The sequence below is a fragment of the Tamandua tetradactyla genome, chromosome X, assembly GCF_023851605.1.
Source record: "Tamandua tetradactyla isolate mTamTet1 chromosome X, mTamTet1.pri, whole genome shotgun sequence".
Classification (NCBI taxonomy): Eukaryota; Metazoa; Chordata; class Mammalia; order Pilosa; family Myrmecophagidae; genus Tamandua; species Tamandua tetradactyla.
Genome location: NC_135353.1, coordinates 81,799,083 through 81,811,051, shown reverse-complemented (window position 1 = coordinate 81,811,051; position 11,969 = coordinate 81,799,083). Strand labels below are relative to the sequence as shown.

At 36.1% G+C, this 11,969-nt stretch overlaps 1 pseudogene; it reads left to right on the top strand.

Annotated features, from left to right (window-relative positions):
• Positions 1 to 6,199: 6,199 nt before the first annotated feature.
• Positions 6,200 to 11,433, top strand: LOC143671902 (UPF0561 protein C2orf68 homolog pseudogene; annotated as a pseudogene).
• Positions 11,434 to 11,969: the final 536 nt, after the last annotated feature.

Here is an 11,969-nt window from a genome sequence, read left to right as displayed (position 1 = left end):
GTGTGTTCAAGGAACATGGCTTGGATTACTTTCTATTCCCTGTCTCCCCATTCTGCACTCCTGAGGGCTCCGGGCTTCCGTGTTAGGCTGTTTGCACCAGCCAGATGGTCACTGTTTCTCTGCTTCTCAGTTACTCAGTTTTGCAGCCAGGGCCTCCTTATGTGGGGCAGAAGACTCTCTCAGGTCACTTACACCCTGGAATTGCTATCTCGGTCACTCTCCCATTCCTTCTCTAGATGTTCCTCGGAGCAGGGGTGAACTTGATTTATCCTATTCCACCATCTTTCCAGAACTAACAATTAGAATAATTTTAATTATAACAAAATATTCTATCTTATATCATCTGTATTTAAAATGCTAGTCAAAAGTAAAGTAAATCATTTGTTCATTTTCTGAGATGACATTAAAATATATGTCAAGGGCATATACCCTTCTATTCTGCATCTCCAAAACAACTGAAAGCAACTGAGGGGACAATTTCAGAATATGCATAAATATTAATCTTATAGTGCCCAAGAATGTATTACTCATTGACAACTTTTGTTTTTATTTATAGAAGAGGCATATTTAAAAACTAGGATAGAAGGTACTTTCAAATTGATTATTTTTTAGCATAGATGTGCATCTATAAAAGATCAGAGGAAGAAAACAAAGTGACTGCAGCAAAATAATCTTTCAATAATTCAATTTTTTTGAAAGAGCAGTGAAAATCCAATGGAAGGAAATGAAATATAGAAGGTAAAGACAGGAGGATGGAAAATGGAAGAGTATAAACAGTGTGAGCAAAAATCTTAGTGAGGTATTAAGTCAATCTTCCTAATATGCAAACTAAGAATCTTCTCTGGCTTTTGAACTCCCCTGCCCTGGAATGTCCTAATACTTATTAATAAGGATTCAAAATGCTACTAGCCCTGGGAACAAGAAATTACATTTGAAATTGGTTACATAAATGAGAACTTAAAAGAAGAAATTTTTCTATGATCATTATATATGATAATTGCAAATTTTTATTTGAGAAAATGTGTCTAATCATTATATTGCCATTTTCTCTAAAAAAGAAAATGTGGACATATATGAATTTGACTTCCATGATATCTTATATACAAATAATGTACCTTTATCATAGTTCTGCAAACTTAAATGCAAAAACATTTAGAGGGGGTGCAGGGTAGTTCAGAGGTAGAATTCTTGCCTGCCATGTGGGAGACCCAGGTTCCATTCCCAGCCCATGTAATTCCCAAAAACAAACAAACAAGCAAACAAAAGAAAGAAAAACCAAACAAAAAATTCAACAAATCATGCTGCTATAATGAGATATTCACATGGAAAAAGAGTGAAATGTGATCCCTGTCACACAGCATACAAAAAAGAAATTTTTAAAAATACAAAACTGAATTATGTACCATCTTCTTTTTCTTAATATGTTATATGTAATATCTAGTTTTTAAAACATATTTATGAACATTTCAATGTTAAGTGTCTGTGATAATTTATTAATATAAATGTATAACATTTAAGAGACTTAAAGCCACATAACTTTTAGTTCTACCCTTTTGAATGATACAACTTTTTCATGACAACACTTATTTGTACAGTGTCTCAGAAAAATGGTTGAATGCTGAATGACAATTATTTTTATTTCACAACCAGGATGGAGTTGGGGTAGTTTGGTAGAAATTCTTAGTAAACCTAGTGAATGTCCAGAAATCTTCCTCATCTTTGCCCAGTCTTTGACCAATCTCCTTAGGCTCACTTATATCATTTATCACATTATGTAAAAAAAATTTGTATTTTACTCCTCAAAATAAACTATTTATAAGTGACCATTTCACACTTACGTTGTTTTCTCTGGGGCCTAGCACAATGCCTCCACAGAAATCAAGTGTTTTACTTAATTAAATAATGTATGTTTATGATTTATAAGTAAATATAAGGTAATAGAAAATTTAAATCAGTCAAAAAATAAAATTATTTGTGTTTAGGAGATCATGAATTTAGTTCAAAAATTTCACTTCAACTTTGTGGAATATTCTCCTAAAGTGAAATTTTAAATACTGCTTTTAAGCCAATTGATATTTGCTTTAGCAGCAAGGAATCTAAAATAGTTTTGATACCTGAAGGTGGGGTGTGACTTTGACAAATACCTAAAATTGTGGAAATGCCTTTGGAATTGGGTAATGGATGGAGGCTAGAAGAATTTTGAGGTGCTCTATTAAAAACCAAAAAAAAAAAAAGCCTAGATTGTTTTGAAGAGATCATCGGTAGAAATATGGATGTTAAAGGTTCACCTTAGGAGAAAATGATAAATGTGTTATTGGAAATTGGAAGAAAGTGGCAGGTAAATTGGAACAAAGTGGCAGAGCACTTGACAAAAGTGTTCTGATGTAGAATTGAAAGTGGAATTTGTAAGCTATATCCTTGGATATATACCTGAGGATATTTCAAAGCAAAGTATGGACGTTGCAGCATGACTTCTTGCAGTTTATAGTAAAATGCAAAAGAAAAGGAATAAGCTGAGATCTGAACTCTTAAGCCACAAAAAAAAACAGAAATTGATGCTTTAGAAAATTCTGAGCCTATCCCAATAGTGTTGTCTGAGACTAGGGCAAAAAGCATCTCTACCTGGGACCTCCCTGAGCCTTCAAAAACTGTACAGGGCTCCATGTGAGAGTTTAACTGAATGATCCTTTGTTAAAGAAGGCATGGCTGAACATGGATTATTTGACAATTTCTGTGGAAGTCAGGATTGGAAATGCTGCTCTCCAGGAAAGACTGGTGCAAAGTTTTATTGTTAGGTGCTTTGGATCACCTGGAAGTGGACAGAAAATCAACAAGGCTTTTGTGAAATTTACAAGAACAGAAGCTACAGAGAGCAGCCAGAAGCTGGAAGTTAACAGAACTTGGAAGAGAAAGAAGACACTGCAAAGCGCATTTTCATATGATGGAAAAGCCAAGGAACCCTAAAAATTGCCAACCAGCCAAAAGATACCAACCTCAGAATGAAGTAAACCTTCTAGCCTCTGAAACCATGAGGAACTAAATTCCTGTTGTTTAACTAACCTATTGCATGGTATTCTTTTTAACTAGCTAAGGAACTAAAACAAAGATGAATAGATGCAGGGGGTTTCTTGAAACTATCATTCAGGAAAATATTATAAATTATGGATTAAGCCAGAAATAAGCTAATCAAAGTCTCTGGACAAGAGTTGGGTTTGATTAAGTACTAATTGGTAATATAAGTTAAGGGAAATGTGATAAACTTGGCATAAATTTTTATTTTGAAAATCTGTTTTGAATATATATAAACAAATGATTTATTATAAAATTTCAGATATAACATACACATTTTAAAAGAAATAATGTACATCTAAGTAAAACACATGCCAATAAGAACTATTCTTGCAACACCACTACTTTCTGTGGTAATACATCCAAATAGCAAGCAAATAATCTAAGCCCACCAAAAAAGGTTCTTCTCTGAGAAAACTGTAAATAAAAGTTATTTAAGAATTATGAAAGATAAACTTCTTTTTATGTATATCTTACATGAAGACATTATGTATATCATAATACATACTTGTGTTTAGAAAAGTGGTTTCATCAGTTCAAGATTTTTAAAAAATGCTCTAGGAGAAAATGCACAATGTTTACCTACTAAAAATGAGAGCTTATTTAGAAAATATTCCACCATGCTAAATTTCCTTGTTTGTATTTATCAAGTGAAGGCATCTATGTTCATCTATCTTTTTCATTTATATGCATCATTATTACATGATAATATTAATTATTTTTAAAAAGTAAATCAAAGGGAAGATATCTGAACTTTACATTGCTCTTTGATTGATATCCTCAACTCAAATGTTTCATCCTGGCTTATAAAGTCCTAAGGATATGATTAAGTATAAGGAACTGCTGCACTTTACAATATTTGCCTTATTTAGAGACATAAACAGAGTTTTTTGGACAAAAAGGATGATGTCCACATCAAAATAAAACCTGCAGTTAATTTGATGGAAAATCAGTTAAAATAATTGATTAACTCAAATAGATATAGTCCTGTGCAAATGGATTTACATAAATTAAGCGCTTCCTTTTTTTTCAGGGGAATGTTAAGACTTTTTTTAGTTTTTATGCTGTGAAACATTTTATCCCTACAATACTTACATTGGAAATATGCATCAGGATTTTTTAACAAAAACTAGAATTGAAAGTTTTTAAATTGAGATTGGCTAAACAAATCCATTAAAAATCAAAATTATTGCAGGACCTTATATCACAACTCTCAAGGTTCTAATACAAATGAAATTCAAATGCAGTGATCTTTTGATGAGACAATCACAAGCTATCTATACTGTGATTTAACTGATTATCTAGCCTACAATAAGATAGAATAATCAAAGGAGAAAGTCTAGGCTTTAAATTAAACCATTAAAAAGTACATGTCTTCATATTTTCCAGACTGTAACTGTAATGTTAATGACTGGTGATCTTATACATTAAATGTTTCTTCTATAATTAAAACATCCAGAAGAAAAATAAAATACTCAACATTTGGTTTAACTCACTTAGCTTTTTCTTTCCTCAAAAGCATGCTGTTTTACACCTCTAATACATTTAATCTAACTGAACAAAGGATCTAGTAGGAAACATATGTCTACAGAGAAATAAAAATAAAACATCCATGTGAGTAGTCATTATTATTATAGTTAAATAATATTTTTTAAATGTAGAGAAAATGAATTTTTATCTATCATAGTGGTTAAAAACTTGATCTGTAACATAAAAAAGATCTGAAATTGATTCTTGACATGGCCAGTTAAATAAATGTGAAATTTTGGGAAAGTCCTAATGTCCATATTTATAACATGGAGATAATTAGAATAACCCCTACTTCACAAAAGTGCAAATGTACATATCTCAGATTTAAGAAGTAGCTTTTGATTCATTTGGACCAACCAAAGATATCTATAAATAATGATTATCAAGTGTTCAAAAAATAATTTTTATAGCAAATTTGATATTTATATTTTAACCATAATCTTTGGTTCAATAGAGAACTCTGGATTTTTCAATTATTGTAATCTTATTGGTTTTGAGAACTGCCTTATCAAATAAAACATTTCTAAAAGAGCTAAGAAAAATGTTATTGACAATTTTTGGCCCTTTTAGTCACTGAACAATTTCCAATTTACCTGTGTCTTCAGTAGCTTCTGCAAGAAAGAAATTCTTCTATATTGATGTTTCTACTATCTAGCTAAAATTTTAATTTTTTTTCTATATGGTAGTCATCATGTTGTTATATAAAAAAACTACACAACTATACTTTAAATTTTTTTCTAGAAATTAAATTGTTGAAGATATTCACACTTTCTCTGAAAAGAATTTACTCTCAAATACTACTAAGTTAGACTCCCTCCCCACCCAGCCACTCCCATCACCACATTTGGACAGGTAGAAGCTATAGATATTAAGAACTATGCAGAAGGAATATCTGGCTCTGGCAGAAGTGCAAAGGAAAAAACTCATAGATCAATAACTATGCGACAAAAATACAAGCTGCCCAAAATAAAACCTGTTAATTTTCTTTTTTTTTACAGCAAAGGATACAAAGAAGAAGCCAAAAGAAGAGAGGCACAGGGAGAGGTCTGAGAAGGTCTCAGACACAAGCTTTCATGTCTTCTCCATGTAGAGTCAGAGCAGGTCACCTGCCTGGCACAGGAATGTCCCTGTTAATCATGGAAACTCTCTGCAGATTTAAGAGTCCAAGGGTTTCAAGGGTCCAGAGGGTTTCAAGACTTTAGTTTATATGGAGTCTGTATCAATGATGGAATCAATGCCCATGTGGTTGAGTTCAATCTCTAATGGCCCTTCCCTCCCAGAGGTCCAGGAGCTGGGGCAGAGATGGCATGACCCAAAGTCCCAACCCCTAATCATTGTTGATGTTTCTGGTGCAGCCAGCCCCCATCCCAAGACAACAGTGGCTAACATGCTTCTGTCATATTGTTAATGTATAAAGTATCATGGGTGGTCCTGAAACCTGTTAAATTTTGATAAAAAGAATAATTAATCTCAGCTGTGTAAAATAAAATTCCCACCTAAACAAACACAACTAGAGTTAAAATATAACGCAGGCTACTGGCTTTTAAAGTATTTTCTGGCAAATAACCAAAGGTTCTAAATTTATATTTTGAAAAACAGCATGAGATCTGCAGGTGTGTTTGCGGAAAAAGGTTGCAGCTCAATTCCATTAATCTGTTAAAAACCAAATGTGCTTTGTGGCTGGCATCTGCTGGTCTTTGTTCCATTTTGTTGCTTCCAGACTTGTGATGGAAGCCTCTGGGGGCACTGATCCAGGACAAAACACTGGGTTTCCTCTTTTAGCTTAGAATCTGCAAGGGCCAGAGATTACTTCTCTTTAGATTTTGGCAATTTCTGTGACTCCTCACTGAGTACCAAGGTTATTTTTGTGTTGATCAACAAAGTCTACACTGGCTCAGCCACTTCTGAAGCAGCAGCTCTCCAAGCCTCTGGATCTACTCTGAGGTTTCTTCAAAATGTTTCCCCTTTTAGGGAACTTACTTAAAATGAAAAAGGGAATATATGAAAAACCCACAGTTAATATCTTCAAAGGGTAAAAACTGAAAACATTCCCCCTACGATCAGGAACAAGACAAGGATGTTCACTATCACCACTGATTTTCTACATTGTAGTGGAAGTTCTAGCCAGAGCAATTAGGGAAGAAAAAGAAATATAAGGCATTGAAATTGGCAAGGAGGAAGAAAAACTCTCACTGTTTGCACATGATATGATAGTATATGTAAAAAACCATGAAAAATACACAGCAAGACTACAAGAGCAAATAGACGAGTATAGAAAAGTGGCAGGTTAAAAGATAAACCCTAAAAAATCTGTAGTGCTCAGATTTTCCTCAGAAGAGGAAACAGAAAGGGCCAAAAGGCACACAAAATGGCTGAGAGATTCCAAACAGAGACGAGAGGTTATCCCGGAGGTAATTCTTATGCATTAAGGAGATATCGCCTTGTTCAAGATGTAGTGGGGAGGCCGGAGGGAATGGCCTGAAAATGTAGAGCTGTGTTTCCAGTACGCAGGTTTCTTGATGATGATTGAACAATGATATAGCTTTCACAATGTGACTCTGTGATTGTGAAAACCTTGTGTCTGATGCTCCTTTTATCTACCATATCAACAAAAGGGTAGAACATATGGAATAAAAAATAAATAGGGGGAACACATGTTAAAATAAATTTAGTTTGAAATACTAGTGGTAAATGAAAGCGAGGGGCAAGGGGTATGGTATGTATAACTTTTTCTTCTCTGTTATCGTTTTATTTCTTTTTCTGTTGTCTTTTTATTTATTTTTCTAAGTCGATGCAAATATTCTAGGAAATGATGAATATGCAACTATGTGATGATATTAGGAATTACTGATGGTATATGTAGAATGGAATGATATCTTATTGTTTTGTTTGTTAGTTGCTAATTTCTTTTGAATTAATACAAACAATCTGTAGTGTTTCTATACACTAGTAATGAACAATCTGAGGGGGAAATCAAGAAAAGAATTCCATTTACAATTGTAACCAAAGGAATAAAATATTTAGGAATAAACTTAACCTAAGAGACAAAAGATCTATATGAAGAAAACTACAAGAAACTGTTAAAAGAAATCACAGAAGACCTAAACAGATGGAAGGGCATACTGTGTCCACGAATTGGAAAACTAAATATAGTGAAGATGTCAATTCTACTAAACTGATTTACAGATTCAGTGCAATGCCAATCAAAATCCCAACAACTTACTTCTCAGAAATAGAAAAGCTAATAACCAAATGTATCTGGAAGGGCAGGGTACCCTGAATAGCTAAAAGTATCCTGAGGAAAAAGAAATGAAGTCGGAGGTCTCATGCTGCCTGACTTTAAGGTATATTATGAAGCTACAGGGGTCAAAACAGCATGGTACTGGCATAAAGATAGATATATTGACCAATGGAATCAAATAAAGTGTTCAGATATAGACCCTCTCATCTATGGACAATTGATCTTTGGTAAGGCGGTCACGCCAATTCACCTGGGACAGAACAGTCTCTTCAACAAATGGCACCTAGAGAACTGGATATCCATATGCAAAAGAATGAAAGAGGACCCATATCTCACACCCTATACAACAGTGAACTCAAAATGGATCAAAGACCTAAACATTAGGTCGGAGACCATAAAAATCTGTGCGAAAAAAATGTAGGGAAATATCTTATAAATCTTATACTTGGAGGCGGTTTTATAGACCTTACACCCAAAGCAAGAGCACTGAAGAAAGAAAGAAAGAAAGAAATGGGAACTCCTCAAAATTAAACACTTTGGCACATCAAAGAACTTCATCAAGAAAGTAAAAGGACAGCCTACACAATGGGAGACAATATTTGGAAACAGCATATCAGATAAAGGTCTAGTATCCAGAACTTATAAAGAGATCGTTCAACTCAAAAACAAAAACACAGCCAATCCAATCACAAAATGGGCAAAAGACTTGAGCAGACACTTCTCAGAGGAGGGAATACAAATGGCCAAAAGGCACACGAAAAGATGTTCAACCTCCCTGGCCATCCGAGAAATGCAAATCAAAACCACAATGAGTTATCATCTCACACCCACCAGAATGGCCATTATCAACGAAACAGAGAATGACAAGTGCTGGAGAGGATGTGGAGAAAGAGGCACACTTACCCTCTCTTGGTGGGAATGTCAAATGGTGCAACCACTGTGGAAGGTCGTTTGGCAGTTCCTCAGAAAGCTGCATATAGAATTGCCATATGACCCAGCAATACCATTGCTATGTATCTACTCAAAGGACATAAGGGCAAGGACACAAACGGACATTTGCACACCAATGTTTGTAGCAGCATTATTTACAATTGCAAAGAGATGGAAATAACCAAAAGGTCCATCAACAGCTGAGTGGCTAAACAAACTGTGGTATATACATACAATGGAGTATTATGCAGCTTTAAGACAGAATTAGGTTATGAAGTATGTAACAACATGGATGGACCATGAGGACATTATGCTGAGTGACATTAGCCAAAAACAAAAGGACAAATACTGTATGGTCTCACTTATATGAAGTGACATTAGTGAATAAATTTGGAATCTTTCGTTGATAACAGAGACCATCAGGAGATAGAAAAAGGGTAAGATATTGGGTAATTGGAGCTGAAGGGATACAGACTGTGCAACGGGACTGGATACGGAAACTCAGAAATGAACAGCACAATACTACCTAATTGTAATACAATTGTCTTAAAACACTGAATGAAGCTACATGTGAGGATAGAGGGAGGAGGGCTGGGGGCATAAATGAAATCACAAAGAAAGATAGAAGATAAAGATTGAGATGGTATAAGATAGGAATGCCTAGAGTGTATAATAATAGTGACTAAAAGTACAAATTTTAAAAATCTTTGTGCATGAGGAAGAACAAAGGAATGTCATTATTGCAGGGTGCTGAAAATAGATGGCAATTAATATTTTAAAATTTCAACTTATATGTGAGACTAAAGCAAAACATGTTTACATGGTACAAAATTTATATTTTCAATAGTGCATTTCCTAATACAACTTATGTAGATAGCTCGGTGGAATACCATAAGTACTTGGAATCTTGGGTAGGACATGAGATTTTGTTGGTTTGTCCAGAGTGATGCTCCGATGAATCCCAGAGTGATTCGATCAGTGAGTGGAAAAGTATTTGCAAGCCCCCTTCAGAGAATGGTGAGAGCGGGGAGAAATTCAACTTCCCCAAGTCGAATTCTTGATAGTCTCACAAGCAGTGTGGACAACCAAAGCTACAGGCTGAGCCCCCAGTCTTGGGGTTTGTTCATATGAAGCTTAACCCCACAAAGGATAGGTCAAGTCTACTTAAAGTTTAGGCCTAAGAGTCACCCCCAAGAGAGCCGATCTGGTTGCTCAGATGTGGCCTCTCCCTCCAGCCAACATGACGAGCAGTCTCACCACCCTCCCCCTCTCTGCACGGGACATGACTCGCAGGGGTGCGGACCTTCCTGGCAACCTGGGACAGAGACCCTTCAATGAGCTGAGACTCAGCATCAAGGGATTGAGAAAAACCCTAGAATGAGCTGAGAATTAACATCAAGGGATTGAGAGAACCTTCTCGACCAAAGGGGGAAGAGTGAAATGAGACTACGTGTCAATGGCTGAGAGATTCCAAACAGAGACAATGTTTGAGATGTAGTGGAGAGGCTGGAGGGAACAGCCTGAAATGTAGAGCTGTGTTTCCAGTACCCATGTTTTTTGATGATGATTGAATAATGATATAGCTTTCACAATGTGACTGTGTGATTGTGAATACCTTGTGTCTGATGCTCCTTTTATCAACTTTGTCAACAGACAAGTAGAACACATGGAATAAAAATAAATAACAGATGGAACAAATGCTTAAATAAATTTAGTTTGAAATGCTAGTGATCAATGAAAGGAAGGGGTAAGGGGTATGGTATGTATAATTTTTTTCTCTGTTTTTGTTTTAAGTTTTGTTTTGTCTTTTTAGTTCTTTTTCTGAATTGGTGCAAATGTTCTAAGAAATGATCATGATGATGAATATGCAACTATGTGATAATATTTTGAATTACTGATTATATATGTAGAACAAAATTATCATATATTAGAAACGTTTGTTTTTTCTTGTAAATTTTTTTAATTAATAAAAAAATTTTAAAAAAAAGAAAAAAAAGAAATGGAACCTAATAAACTTTGTGTAGGTGTGACTGATCACTCTTCACACTTAGACAACATTTGTGTTTTGTGTTAATTCAGAAAACCTACAGGTTAAGTAGAAAGCAAAATATCCTAAGGAAGGGGGAGGTGGGGACTGCTGTTGAAGAGGCTGCGGATAGCTTCACCGGACTCTAGGGGTGGTAGCGCTGGACCCTGGGCCGAAACTCTGCTACAAGACTGGCAGTCAACTGGACACGAGCCATGACTACATACACTGTATCTGATGGAACCAACTCGACCTGGACGACTACGACCAGAAGGTGAAATACGCAGCCAAGGAGAAGACGAGGAGGCGGCATATGCCTGAGCCTATGCGGCCCCCCAAGCCCGACCTTCAGGCATATCGACCATGACACCGAGATGGCTCTACCGACCCAAGCAACCCAAACTATGAAGAGTCCAATGAAAGTAGCAGTAGCAGCAGCTCCTAGCTGGAGCCTTGTGGGCATGAGCTCTTCTGCCTAAAAAATGAGTTCCAAAGCAAAAGGTCACATCAGTTATTGTGTATCAGGATATAATCCAGAAAAGGTGAATGAGGAGGTGTCAACCCATAGCCTCTGGATCCACCTGTGGTAGAGGCCCTCAAGTTGTGTATTCAGGAGAAGGCAAAACACCAGAGCTGACACTAACCAGGTTGAACACATTCTCTCCAAGCTGGATCCCTTGCAGCACTCAAAAGAATCCTACCTAGGGAGCTCCTCCCTAGTTTGGTCATGCCAGAAACTGTGCGGACCTTGAGACCCACCACCTCACCCAATTCACAGAAGAAGGGAGTTGCAGGAGTACACCTAGCTACCTTCCTTGCAGCCATTCTTTCCTATATATTGGTCCATTTGACCAGCCTAATATTCTGGCCTATTTCAAGAACTCTGTTCCACTAACTTGGTATTCTGGAAGCAGAAACTTCAGGCAGAGTTGGGGTTTATGAAGCTTTCCCACTGTGGTCTTACGTCAAGCGACAGGTGGCTGCTGCTGTTCCCTCCAGTCCCACTAGGCATGTTTGTTATTTTATGGTTCCTCTTTTGTGAATGTTCCTGCTCACTTCCATCGAGTGCCATGTTTTCTTAGCTCTTTTTGTTTTCAGGTCCCTTTCTTTGTTCTTTCCTTCCTCCCATCATTCTACCTCAGGTAGAATCCATCAGGTCTTCCATCTCCCACC